This window comes from Clarias gariepinus, chromosome 26 (assembly GCF_024256425.1).
Source record: "Clarias gariepinus isolate MV-2021 ecotype Netherlands chromosome 26, CGAR_prim_01v2, whole genome shotgun sequence".
Classification (NCBI taxonomy): Eukaryota; Metazoa; Chordata; class Actinopteri; order Siluriformes; family Clariidae; genus Clarias; species Clarias gariepinus.
This window is the reverse complement of record NC_071125.1, coordinates 14,506,575-14,520,147: the sequence shown is the minus strand read 5'-3', so window position 1 is coordinate 14,520,147 and position 13,573 is coordinate 14,506,575. Positions and strand designations below refer to the sequence as shown.

The 13,573-nt window shown below is 39.9% G+C and overlaps 1 protein-coding gene across 1 annotated transcript in view; it reads right to left on the bottom strand.

Moving 5' to 3' along the window:
• The window catches only part of bcl2a (BCL2 apoptosis regulator a), a 63,308-nt gene that overhangs the window by 47,881 nt on the left and 1,854 nt on the right, over positions 1–13,573 (bottom strand). The window lies entirely within an intron of this gene.

The following is a 13,573-nucleotide window of genomic DNA, read 5'->3' as shown; positions in this document are numbered from 1 at the left end:
CAGACTGGTATTTTTGGCCAGGGGTATTTAAGCCAGTGCAGCAGTGTGAAACCATCCCAAATGAATATGTGTACAGCCACTCCCAACCACCAGCCACATCAGTGACTCCAGGGACTGCTTCAGCACCGAGCCGATTCCCGCAAAGCATTCTGGGTCTCGTTTGTAGATGGCTGTCATTGTATGATCACATTAACCACAAAACCACCGATATCAAAAAGGAAAAGCTTGGCGATTCGGCATCTGGTCCAAACATTAAGAGCTGTGGATTATGTCCGCTTCATTACCTTACCTAAACCCAAACCATGTTTTAGTTACCACTTTTATGCTACCTAGTGACCTAAAACATGAGACAGGGCAATGATTGTCTTTTTTTTTCTTTTTTTCCACAAACTACCTCAAATATTTCATCTATTACACATTAAATAAAAATGTGCCTCCAGCATGAAAAGGAATAAGAGAAACTTTTCTGGCCTTACTTGACCACTGGGATTAACTGCAGGAGTCTGTGCACGTTGTTTATTGCTGCTGTTATCCACGTCTAGACACTGACTTTTTCTCTCAGTGAAAAAGGGCAACAAAAACCTAAGCTTCTACACTGACAAAGTTCGAACACTAAACCAATTTAAAACAAGCTATCCAGATAATATGGAACGGTCCAAGTCTTCGAAAAGCAGGAATCTCAATGTAATCTCAATGCTCTGACTAATAGGATGATAAGCTTGACACCGTATTCAAACAGTAGAGGAGCCGAATGCAGAAATGTGACACCGCTCAGTCAAAACTTCCCAGCCTTCTTGAATGCCTTTATATAATGTACACCATCACAATGGAAGGTGGTTGGGAGCGAATTACACACCCCTTCCTCTTGCTTGAAGAAAAGATGTGTGCGAGTCATTCAATTGGCCTGCATGTCACAGAGAAAATCGGAGCTCGTCTCCAGACTCCCAAACATCCCGCTACAGCGGAATTGTGACAGTTCCCCTCTTTCATCTTCTCTCATTACACAGGTGAGGCCCGTGCACTTCAATCCCCATCTGCTTTCATCAAAGAGCCCAGTTGAGCCAAGGGAGGAGGAGGCGCCATGGGCCGGTTGAGCTCCCTGAGCCCACGCTGCCACCTATTTACATGATTAAGAGCCCTCTCTCGTGGGTTTACAAATCCCAAAAACAAGTGTATCAAAGCTCTTTTTTTTTGCATTGGAGCAGGGATATGGAACTTTCTGCAATTAGGGGCAAGATTCTTGCTGGCCTATGACATGTGAGAAGTCATTTTGTTTTTGAAGAGAATAATTTAGTAACTTGAACGTTATCAAGTTATCTTCATGTAAAAAAGTTTAAATAGTACAGAAGTTGCTGATAATCGGAAAGATTATATGTTAATCCACAAAAAAAGATAGAACTAAAAGAAGACAAGTGGTCCAGGATGGTGAAGAAAATCACAGGATGCTGCACTGTCAAGAGCACTGTATGTTGAGAATGTTTTCGTGGCACAGTATAACATCAATTCCAGAAACGATCAATTCCATTGAAAGAAATAATAATAATAAAAGTTGATTAAGTAATGTATCGCAATTCTTTTTGTAGCACTTCATCTAAATCATGCTATCTAAAAACTTTTTTTTTATTAATTTTGGTAATTTATGTACAGTATGTTTGCATTTAAGGTGGTAAAATGTTGCCATTCCACTATATACCTACAGGTGGGGGTGTCTAAACTATTTACACATTGGCAGGCAGTACAGTGTCCTGATACTAACAGAATCCCAATATTAACCTAGGTATCGTGATGATGTTGGATCTAGTGGTTCCTGGTGATTTCCCTGATTCCTATGAATGTGGAACAGTATAGTGTACCACATGACATACCACAGAATCAAAACTACAGAAGGTCGAGCTGGACTATCCAACCCCTCATGGAACCCGAACTCCTAACAATAACCTAAAAAAAAAGATGCTTTATGAGCTGGTATCAAATAGTTTTGTAACACGCCGAAAGAATAACAGCATAAGGCTCCTAACGCACAGTCACAGGGAGCACCGACCTTAATGAATAAGTCAGTGTGCCAAAAGACTGTGTTCTATGTACATTTAGAGCTGTATGTGCAACTGGTGTGTGTTAGCACGTCTCATATTGCATCACAGACAGCAAGTTAGATCAAAGAGCGAACGTGAAATTCGGACATGACATGATTCGGCAAGTTTTCAAGTTTTTTTTTTTTATTTGCACATGCACTTCAAGAATCACTGGAAGACAACAACAGATCAAAAATACCTTCAACAAGCTCAAGTGGCGAAACCATTTGGCAACTTGTGCAAGATAATCAGCTCCCATTGACGGTGAGTCATATGGAACATACCAGGCAATCCTCACGTGTGATTTGAACGTGTGCCGTGTTACTGCCAAGTTTTGGAGTAATTATAACAGGTTTAACCCCAGCAAGGTCCTTTCTGAACACAAATCTATAGTTATACTACAGATTTTAAATGATTGGCACAAGAAAGGCTCCAATCCAAGATGTTAAACTGGCAGCCTTTTAGCAATAATCCTATCATAATTCTTTACTTGCACTAGCCGCTAAGAATTGGCCGTGGCACCAGACAGTCAATCAGACCCTAAGCTGACGTTCATTAGTCTACTAATGAAGACTTATTCCAAGGAGACAACTACTGTAGTAGGTGGTGCATTGGCAGCACATCAGGTAACACGTAATCCTTTATGTTATTCTTGCAGCTTGGCATGGTCATCCCCTGTCTGTATAAAGTACGTTTCCTTAAAATTTCTCCACACCTCATGTCAGTACACGCATAGGCCATTTCAAATTGGTGCCGTACAACGAACTGGATTACGCACAGAGTCCAGTGTCAAATCCATTGCAACCCTAACCTGGGTCAAGTGTTTACTGAAATGAATTTTACTTCAGCTGCTCAATCACAAAACATATGAACCGTTTGACCTTTGCTAAGGAAGAGCTCGCAAAAACGTGGCATAGCCCATCAAATGAATCAAATGAAAAGAACAAAAGTCTACCTAATTCTAAAAGATGGTGGTCCATTGCCTTCTGACTGCATTTCTTCCTCATTGGAGATCTCCCACATACTACATCCTTGGAGTCTACCCAATGGATTCTTAAAGTCATTTGAAAAAGCCAGAGTGTTTTGGGCTATAGAGGTTTGGTTGCAGATTAACCTAGTTGAAAAAAAAGTCATGCATTAAGTAAGTGTATTCTCCCATCATTAATTATTTAAGTTAGACCCACAGGACACAGTTGATTTAGTAATGACTGTAGGTCTGTAGGTCGTCCTATATGCCAGTCAACTCTCTAAAGAAGGATTGAGTAAAGCCCCAGATGGTCAAGTACTACTTGATCTCAGTCATTACGATCCCAGACAATCTGCAACTCCAGATGCATTTTTTTTGTTAAATATACAGTACGTACATATTGTTTCCACTTTCCATACTCTCAACCAAGCCTGTGAATAATTTTTCTGCCATTAACCTAAAGCATATAATTAGATTCATCCAAGCTTGGTTCTCTCATATCTCTCATCAACACCGTGCAGGCTCGGCATTATCAGGAAATAACTTTGTTAATCAGAGCGCAACCCCACAGATAAACAGTAAGCTGGCTATATAAATAAATAAATAAATAAATAAATAACCAAAACCTGCATCTGAGCCTAGCCTTAGTTAAAAGGAATTACTGTACCATAGTGACATTTTACAACATGGACAGACATGCTTTTCTAGGATGGACAGATAATCGTTTTGGAAGGAAAGAGGAGATTGAAGGGCCTGCAGTGCCAGGTGCAAAAGCCATGGCAGCTGGCAGACGAAACAGCCAGGGTTAACCCAGAGAGACGTTTGGCTGCAGATCCTTAATGCCTTACAAGTCTCAATGGATCTGTTTTCACAAGACAAAGCAGCACCAGCAGTGATGAAAAGCTGAAAATGATCGTCCCTAATCCACAAACAGAAGACTTCGTATTTCAAAAACTGTTTTATATCATCAAGGTATCTAATACTCCGACAACAGATGTGCTAATGGAAACCGTGGTTGTACTTTTCTTATTTTTGAAAATGCACTTGAAAGTTCAGGAGTTCATCTTTAATTGACAAACTCAAAGATCACTAAACAGGTTATGGAAAAAAAACAACCTTTTTTTTTTCCTTCAAAAACTCCCACATGTTAATAAATAACAAGGCAAGCTTCACTATGTCAGCCAGTTCCTTTTAAATGTTTTGGCCTTTACAGACTTGTGATGGAAATAACCTGTAGCTCTTGTGTTTCGTACCAAATTTCCTAGGCTGAGGTTCTTCAGGTGGAAGGAAGGGTGGCTATTAAGAACGCCTTCGTGCCTCCTCTTGTGTCGTAATCGTCCTTTGTGTTCATGCTCGGCTTAAAGACTTGACTGACGATCTCGTTTGTGGTGTTTGGGTTGGCTTTCATTTCCAGTGTCACGGAGGCTTGTCATTATTTTACAGACATCTCTGCACACTTCAGATGTAGCACACTCCTACATATGGCCCTTCACTGCAGGGCATGGCTGAATGCTCGATTCTGATTGGTCACTAGGTGTTTGTTTAGTTTTTTTCAGTTGTTTTTTTTTTTTTAGATATGTAACCGACAGTAGTTACAGCTGCAGGGTTTATATGAATAATTTTTTATAGTAACAAATTACCAGGTACACGCCTACCTGGGAGTCTATTTCCAAACATATTCGGCTGTACGCAAAGAATACCGTGGTTAACAAACCGACAGCAGGGGAAAGTAGGATAAGAACACAAATAAAACCAGACTCTGTAGGCAGAATGCATCTAAAAGAAAGGAAGAAATCCATACACTGCTCCCAAGCTAATTCCATTAGCAATCCTCCTCAACATTTCTTACACAGAATCCCTCATCTTAAGCCTCCGGCAGCAAAAGACTACCAAAGGCTTAGCCATGTATTTAAACCTATGTGAGCTATACCATTCGGATACAAGCCTGCCTGCGATCCTTTGAGTGCGTCTGTGCAAGAGTGTTACTTCCTACGGTGATCTTTTCTCTCTCTCTCTCTCTCCCTCCTTCTTTTGTGTCTGTATGCATGTGTGTGCACGCATGAGATGGAGGAATGTGGATTTACTGTAAAATGCTTCTATAAACCAACTGTCAAAACTGACAACATTTGTGTAGGAGGTTGAATTGGGCATCTCAAAGAGGCACCATTCAATCACATTTTTTTTCTTCCCCTCAAATAATCCGGATTTCCCTTTGACAGCTGACTCCAAAGCGCCAGGAAAAGGATGCACTGCCTTTTTCATAAAAGTACCAGAATTATTATTATTTTTTTTTTTTTCAGTCTAATTCAGGACAAAAAATAAAACAAAACCTGGCACTGACAAAACCGATACGCTCAACAGGATGTGTATAAGCTGCCAGGAGAGATACTTGATGTACGCCACGGATCATTTGGCACAGCGTGTCCCTGTGTCCATGTGAACAAGCGAGAGAGATAATGATTATGTCATTAACCTAAAGCATGCAGCCTGAGAACCACTTGACAGAATGGAACTGGAGTCACAGGGCAACAGATACGTGCTTGGTTTTGAGATTCTGACAGAAAAGCTAAGCCAGTGTGGTCATTAAGCACAGATCAGAACTGGAACTGGGAGGGAAAACATGGCTGCCGCATCCAAAAAAAAAAAAAAACGCTTAAAACTAATACAAAGCCATTCTGATCAGCATGGCAAGTCACTTCAGGCCATCATAAGCATCTTATAAAAGAAAATAATAATAAATAAATAAAGACTCAAGCACTATTCTTATACATAGTTAATTTAATTAGGATGTACCTCAATTATCTGTGATTAGCTTATGGATGCACCGTTTTAATAAGCATGAAATCTGCTTTAGCTGCTTCACTGGAAAAAAAAATTAATCAATAGTAGTACCACAGCTGTCACACTACCAGATCTGCCATCCTCCTACTATATCTTAGAACTGAATTAAATCTTTCCTTTAAACCTATACTATTATGCACATTATAATTTCTCCATGATGTTTCAACCTTACAACTATGACCGTAATCAACTTCTTAAAAAGGAAGAAGTTAGGCAAAAAAATACTTTCATCTTTCTATGAAAATTTTACAAAGATACAGTATAGCTGACAATAGTGCTGAGTGATAAGACTGCATATCAATATCATGATTAACGGAACATTTAACATCGATTATGATTAATGATTATTTAATTTTTGTGTTTTCTGGGGTTGTTTTTGCCTTTGTAGTTTACTGACAAGAGTTTGTGTTAAACTGTTAAACCTGTGAGATCGCTGGTTCGAACCCCGGGTGATGCTGTTTTCCTCTCACAGCCGGAAGCACAGAGAGAGCTGATTGGCCGAGCTCTCTCAGGGGGGAGGGATGAGAGGTACTTGTGCTCCCACATTAGTCACGGCTCTACAGCCAATCAGGGGCGTCTGTGAGCTCGCGCACACGGAAGGAGCGGCTAGCGCTTTCCTCCGAGTGTGTTACTCCGCCCCTAACGGTGCGTGAGCGAGCAGTTCGAAAAGATGCGGTCGGCTCACGTCACGTGGTTCGGAGGAAACACGGGATAGCTTTCGTCCTCCCGACTGAGTGGTTGTAGTAGCCTTGATGTGTGTGGGAGCCTCCTAGTGACGGGAAGTAATTGGCCACGACTAGATTGGGGAGAAAATCGGGGGGAAAAGAATTGGACAGGACTAAATTTATAATAAAAAAATTTTTTTTTAAACTGTTAAACCTGGAGCATGTTTTTTTTCTACCATAGTGCATAATAATAATAATAATAATAATAATAATTATAATAATAATAATTGACATGGGCAAGATTACATGGATAAAACAGTCTGAATGTCTGTTTTTTAAGTTAATTTTCCATTAAGTCCCAGCCCTAGTTGACATTGTAGAGATGTATCATTCATCTTCCTATGAAAATTTTACAAAGATACAGTATAGTGGACAATAGTGCCGAGTGATAAGACTGCATATCAATATCACGATTAACAAATCATTTAACTCATGTCAAGAGAATATGAACTGCTTTGTTGTAAAATGCATTTATCCCCCAAAAAATTATCATCATGCCAATTAATTGCTCAGTTATTAATAGCTAAGCATGTAATTCACAAATTTTTATGAATTATTCTGTGACAACCATGAGTATGCAAGAAAGGAACCCAAGTATGAGAAACTGAAGTTTAAAGTCTTTATGTTTCATGAAGACAGTATGATGGTCAGGATAATGTTCCTTCGTGCCAGACTTGTTTGACAGCAACTAGAGCAACAGTGGCATTATATCATTGAATGATATCAAAAATATGTGTGGAGACACAGGGGCATTCCCAGCTACTTTCTCCCCGTGGCTTTGAGCTGTTCAGAAAAACCGATGACTAAAAAGACCCGGGACATTTCATTTTGGCTCAGGTTATTTTTGTCTGATTAATCGCAGAATTCAGTGACTTAAACTGAAAGTCAGATAAAATATAAAGCAAGAATATGTGCAATGATTTATTTTTTTCTTTTTAGTGTTTTGGTACATAGTCTGTCATTTCTGTAGTTGTGGGTGAGTGTATGTGTGTGTTTTTTTTTTCCCCCACACTCAGCTCTCACTTTTTGCTCAGCCTGTCTCTCACATCCAATTTGTCCTCTTGGTTTCTGTGTCTGATTCACAACACAAGGCTATTTGTGGAAATTACGGATGGTGGCGCATACTTCACTTCACGAAACCAGTTATATCCACCAAAGAAAAGATGCGCATAGGTTTAACAACAGGAATGACGTTTCTAAACGAATTCGGGAATTCCCTCGCTCCTCCCCTGCTCAGACTCACCCGACGGCTCGATCCTGCACCTTCTCTAAATCAAGGCATTTTGAACACTATGCAGATTTTTGTACCTCGGCGCTGCACCTTGCACTCCCTGAGAGCATCTGGGCAGGAAAAGACAAAAACAAACATCCCCTTTTTTATCACCCATCCTGGCTATCTCTAATATCTTGGCTCATTTTTCCCCCCTTTTTCTTGTCTCACTCTACTTTTTTTTTTTGTCTCATCTCATTTTCCCGTCCTGTACCATGTTCAATCGGCCTTTACAGCCAGTGCCAACTATCTGAACGCGCAGCAGCTTTGTTTGCAGCGATTACTATCAAACTGTCAGAAAGGACAAAAAAGACAAAAAAACAAAAAAAGAACCCCCTTCCTTTCTCTCATTTTCTTTGAGGCTGTTTTTTTTGTTTTTTTTTTTTTCTCAACATACTCGCTTTGGTGTCTACATGGCTTTCGCAAACAATGTCACTTGAAAGGAGCGACTGAAACACATGTTCTGGAAAATGAATAGCTATGCAGCGGCAGTGCTTCTGATGTGTTTCGTTGTCTTTTGGTAAACGCTCGAACGTAACACCCACCCAAATAAAAAAAGGTGCAGGTGGGGTCAAATGTGCTTTAAAAGCGAGGAGCCACCAATTCTACTGTATTGACACACACATAGGTAGGTGGTGTGTGTGCGCGCACTTACTCATGCACACGCACGCGCATTCACACACATACACATACGCACAGGAACACAGGAACCACAGGTGTGCTTGTGTGTGGGCTGCGCACCTACGCATTTGTAGTCCGACTAAACAAACTTCAATACAGGAGGCGCCGCTGTGTTTTTGTCTGAATGGCTAAGTAGAGATTTTTGAATTAAAGCTGATTTAGTAAACAGTACCAGGAAAAACTGGCTTTTTTTTTTTGGCTTCTTTTTTTAAAACGGTCACTTGATGATCTGATCACTTACCCACGTTTTTCACATTGATGTTACTGGGGAATTTATTTCAACGGTTAAGGTCAGAGACACCAGTCACATTCTAAAAACCCATCACGAAGGGAATTATTAACTATTATTTTCTACTTTCTAGAGAACTGAGGGTTTTTTTTTTTCTTTCCCCCCAGTTTTAGTATTTGAAAACGTTAGGGTTATTCCCTTAATTGAAAAGGGAGAAATTACCTTTGCTCAACTGATCACTTTTTGACATGGACACTTTGGCTGGAATAAATTCAGTTATGTTTAAATATTTACTTCAAATAATTTTTTTTTTATTAGATTGTTTAAACTTTTTATAGAGTAAGCGCTTTTTTATCTGATTTGATGACTTGCAGAAGCATCATGTACATTTCAACAGCTTGTATCTCAGCTCATGGACATTTCATCATGACCGTCTAGCAAGCTTCAGACATCATCTAACATGATCTCAGGGGGCAAAAAGCATAGGCGAGGTTACGGAGTAGCCTAAATAAACCATTTTTATGTACAATTCTGATCAAACCATGTAACCTTTGATTATTTTGCTGCAGAATTTACCCAGGCGTTATCCAGAAGGTGTTCTCACATATTTTGGATTTTGCTTGCGCTGAAACCGTGTAATATACTCACTCGTGGTATTAACACAGGAGAAGGAAAGCCTCAAGGTAAATCTATAATCATGGACAGAATGGGAACACACTTTAATCTTCGCTTATCTCCAGGGGGGCATGGAATAAACAGGACTGCTAATTCTTATTGTTGATTGTAAGCGTAGAACGAGTCGCAATAGAACAAACCACCCACTGAATGGCCTGTGGACCCCCCAACACGCATTTTAACAACCTGGCAATTACAAACAACAGTACCCGGTCATTTGTTGAAAGGGGAAACGAAGCGAAGCAGACGAACTACGAACTCGAAGCAGCAAGTGCACTAATGAGACCCCCAAGTAGCGAACATTACAACCCAGAACTCGCATGTAGCTGAACAGTGTTTACCAAGGTTTATGAGGCATAAATTTTCGGTTAGAGCTCATACCCTTTATTAGACTCCTACACAGCTCAGGTACTTATTTAAAGACAGAATACAAAGCAAGAGAATGCTACAGGACACGGATTCAAACTTTTGTACATTGTGACAGACGACACTGCCGACTGTCATTCACTGTTCATGATTAAGTGTTGCTCTTTGTCTTGGAATCCTTTGTCGGAGATAGGTCTCTATTTCAAAGATAATGTGGGATGATGAGAACTGTTTCTGAAGAACAGTCAGGGAAAAATGTTGTTTGGGAAAGAAAGCTTATTTATTAGGGGAAGAAAAAAAAAATCCTTTCCTCAGAATACATTTTATACTGTTTTTTTTCAAGCAGGTTTATATTGGATGGTGCTGGTGCTGGGTTTGCAGCACGCTCTTGCAAAGCACTGGAGTAGAAAACTCTAACATGGTTCCACTGGTGCATTATGCTGGTCATGCTAGTGAACGGCTCTGCTTGTCTAAGCTGTTTTTTTCCCAGCATGCTCAGGAGTCTTTGAACTCGAGCCTTGTTAAACAGAGATGTGGCCTAAATGCGGAGTTTCAAAGCAAAAAACCCTTCCATTAGGGCCTTTTGGTGAATTCTTGCACAAGGATCTATCTATATATTCAAACTTGATCTTGTGCTAAAAGTAGAAAACAGCACACACACGCATACTCAACACAGAAACCTGAATTTCTCAGAGAATATTTAATCTAGTGTTGCTTTAAATTAGTGCTGTCAATCTAGTTAATCCCAGTCATAGTCTGATTAATTATGATTAATTTAAATTTTAAAATATTGCAATGCATATATATGAAACATTAACATATGTTAAATAAAATCTCTTGAATAGGACCAGCACTGCATGCAGTGGCTGGGTAGTATGGGGTATGGCAAACCCACCGACTGCGGAGCCTGAAGCCAGATCATTAGATTTTAAAAATCAACAACCTAGAGCCTTAGCCATCTGAGCCACCACTCCCACAGCTTACATTTGATGTATTCTTGTGAAAAAATAGTTCCCCTTCGAGAATGCTCAGGCACACAACTTGGTTTTATCCAAACTTCCATCTAGTTTATTATAATGCAACTTGCCATTCAGCACACCTGGTGATGTTTCAGCGGCAACCGCGCTGTGATTACGGGAAGCCATTACGGGAAGCCATTACGGTCAAACTTGGTCATATGATTAATTTGTGTTAAAATGCTTTACTACTACTTTAAATACCTGATCTGTCACAAAGATTCCGAAACACTTCTAAGTCAGATGGTTTTCATTTACAAGAATCATTTGTGCTGACTCACTCACTCACTCACTCATCGTGAATACCGCTTTCTCCTGTGTAGGATGGCCTGAAGACTTAGGGCACGAGGCGTGGTACTCCCTGGATAGAGTGCCACTCCATCACGTAACACACACCACAGGCACAACCAGAAATACCAATTAGCCTTATCTCCACGTCTTTGGACTGTGGGAGGAAACCCACCAAGCATGAGGAGAGCAAGCGAACTTCATGCACATGAATTGAACCTGGCCTGGAATCGACCCCGGACCCTGGAGGTGCAAGGTGACAGTGCTAACCACTAAGCCACAGTGCCGCCGAGTCATTTGTGCATTAAGTCATTTTCTGGAAGCACTTTATGACTACAGTTTCCACTTTAAAATTATTTTCTGAGTATATAACTTAGAAACATACTAGGCATCCTGGCACATAAACTTTCATACCTAGGATCAGTCTACAGTAGCTGAGCTACCTCCCAGCATGCTGCTTTAGGAAGAAACCAGAAACCCTGAGAAACTCTAAACAGACATGCAAAAGTCCATACACACTTAGCTCAGGATCAAACCGGAGACTGTGGAACTGTAAAGAGACAAAACTAGCCTCACTTAGCCACCTAAACGTGAATCATACAGTATATATGTTTAGTTTTTTTTATCCAACCAATCCAGTCAATTTACTTCAATTATGTCATATGTTCAATTATGCTAAATCAAAGCTGACACGATTCCACACTATAGTTGGAATAGCTGCTTCTTGCTCCGTGTATGAGTGCGGATCCGATTGAAAAAATGAACCAAAAAAAGATGAAGGTCTCAATCACGTGTTGGGTAGAAGCAAGCCTCAGCAGGGGGTCAGGAAAAAAAGCAACGAGATAAAGGCAGAATCACGTGCAATGTTCTCCGCATACTGAGCGATTCTTCCATAGGTTTTATCCCTGAATTTAAAAATCACATAATTTAAGCGTGACCCAGTGTACGGATGAAGAACCTATCTGCACTTTTTCTTATAAACTAAATAATCAAACAAGAGCACCATTAAGTACATTTTATATATTGAAACTATGATGCAATCTCTGTGTTAGCGAACACTCATTAGCAGTCAGCATCATTTTTTTGTCTCCCTGAGTACACATGTCTTGTGATGATTCAGTCCCTGTATATGCTTCTGTTTGCTTGCAAAGACACGTGGTTAAACTAAACAGAGGGGATTACTAAAGGCACCAGTTTATTGATTCTATAGTGGTGGCTATGAGGGTCACAGAGGGTGAGTGATGTCTTAAGTGTGGTATCTTAATTAATATTAATAGTCTATAAAAATAAATACATAAATGTAGCACAAGCTATATGCTCATGGACGGAGTATACTGACAGGAAGCTATAAATCCAGTATCACAGACGGGGGAAAAAAAATGTAAGATTAAAAAGAAATTTAAAGATAAAAAATATATACAAGTTACACAGATTCCTTCTGCAATATCTAGGGTAAAAAAACCTAAGCATGTTTTTTTTTTTGCATCTTAAGAAAATTAACTAAATTAAGCATTGATTGCCCCAGGCCAAGACAAGAGAGTAGCTGCTTTTTGAATAATGCAAACCTGAGTTAAAACATCATTAACATACTGCCAAGCTAATTGCATCATAAATGTGCATGTCTCGCCACATTGACCATTATCGCTTGTTAGTGGGATATAAACACGCCCCTCTGTACATCAGAAATACAGTAGGTGACGTGGCATTGCTGAGTGGTCATTTCTCTCATCTCTGACGCTCTATTCAACCCATCCTGTCAGAAAGGCTTTTACTCCATCTCGGAGTAACCTGCAGCAGATGTGTTAAGTAATGACCACCATTAATTTTGACCCCGTCCATCAGCAACCCAGACAGAAATAATGGTCCCACTGGGGCAACACCCTGCCACCTGATGGCACTCAGGCAAAAATAAAAACAATATCTAGGCGAAGCATGAGTGGATTCGAGACTGTATCATCACTGATGCTTGTGCCATGTTCATATTGAAGACGTGCATGAATAAACAAAGTGTGTAACTTCTAATGTTGAATTTAAGATTGCTTATAGGATAGAACGCTGGCACAGTGATTTTATATATTCCTCTTTTCATGTAGAAGTGCACAAACCTGTAACTGGCTTCTTCAATTTAAGCTATAAATTATTCAGCACACTGGCTTTGCAGTGCAGTAAGCTGTGCAAAGATCTCTGCATATCACTACTAACTAAAGAAAAAGAAGAAATACTCCCATTCATTTTGCATATTTGACTGATGTTATAATGAGTCTAAAATCCTAACCAATTGACTTTTGCTATGTTGATTTGTTGTTGTTTTTTAGTTTTGCCCTCAAATCTGCAAACTCTAAATGTATATTGAAAAATATGTGACACACTCATTTTAGGGATTCTACTATGCACTGCAGTAGCTTAGTGTGGAGCTGAGTCCAATGTGCTCTGATGTGTGTAG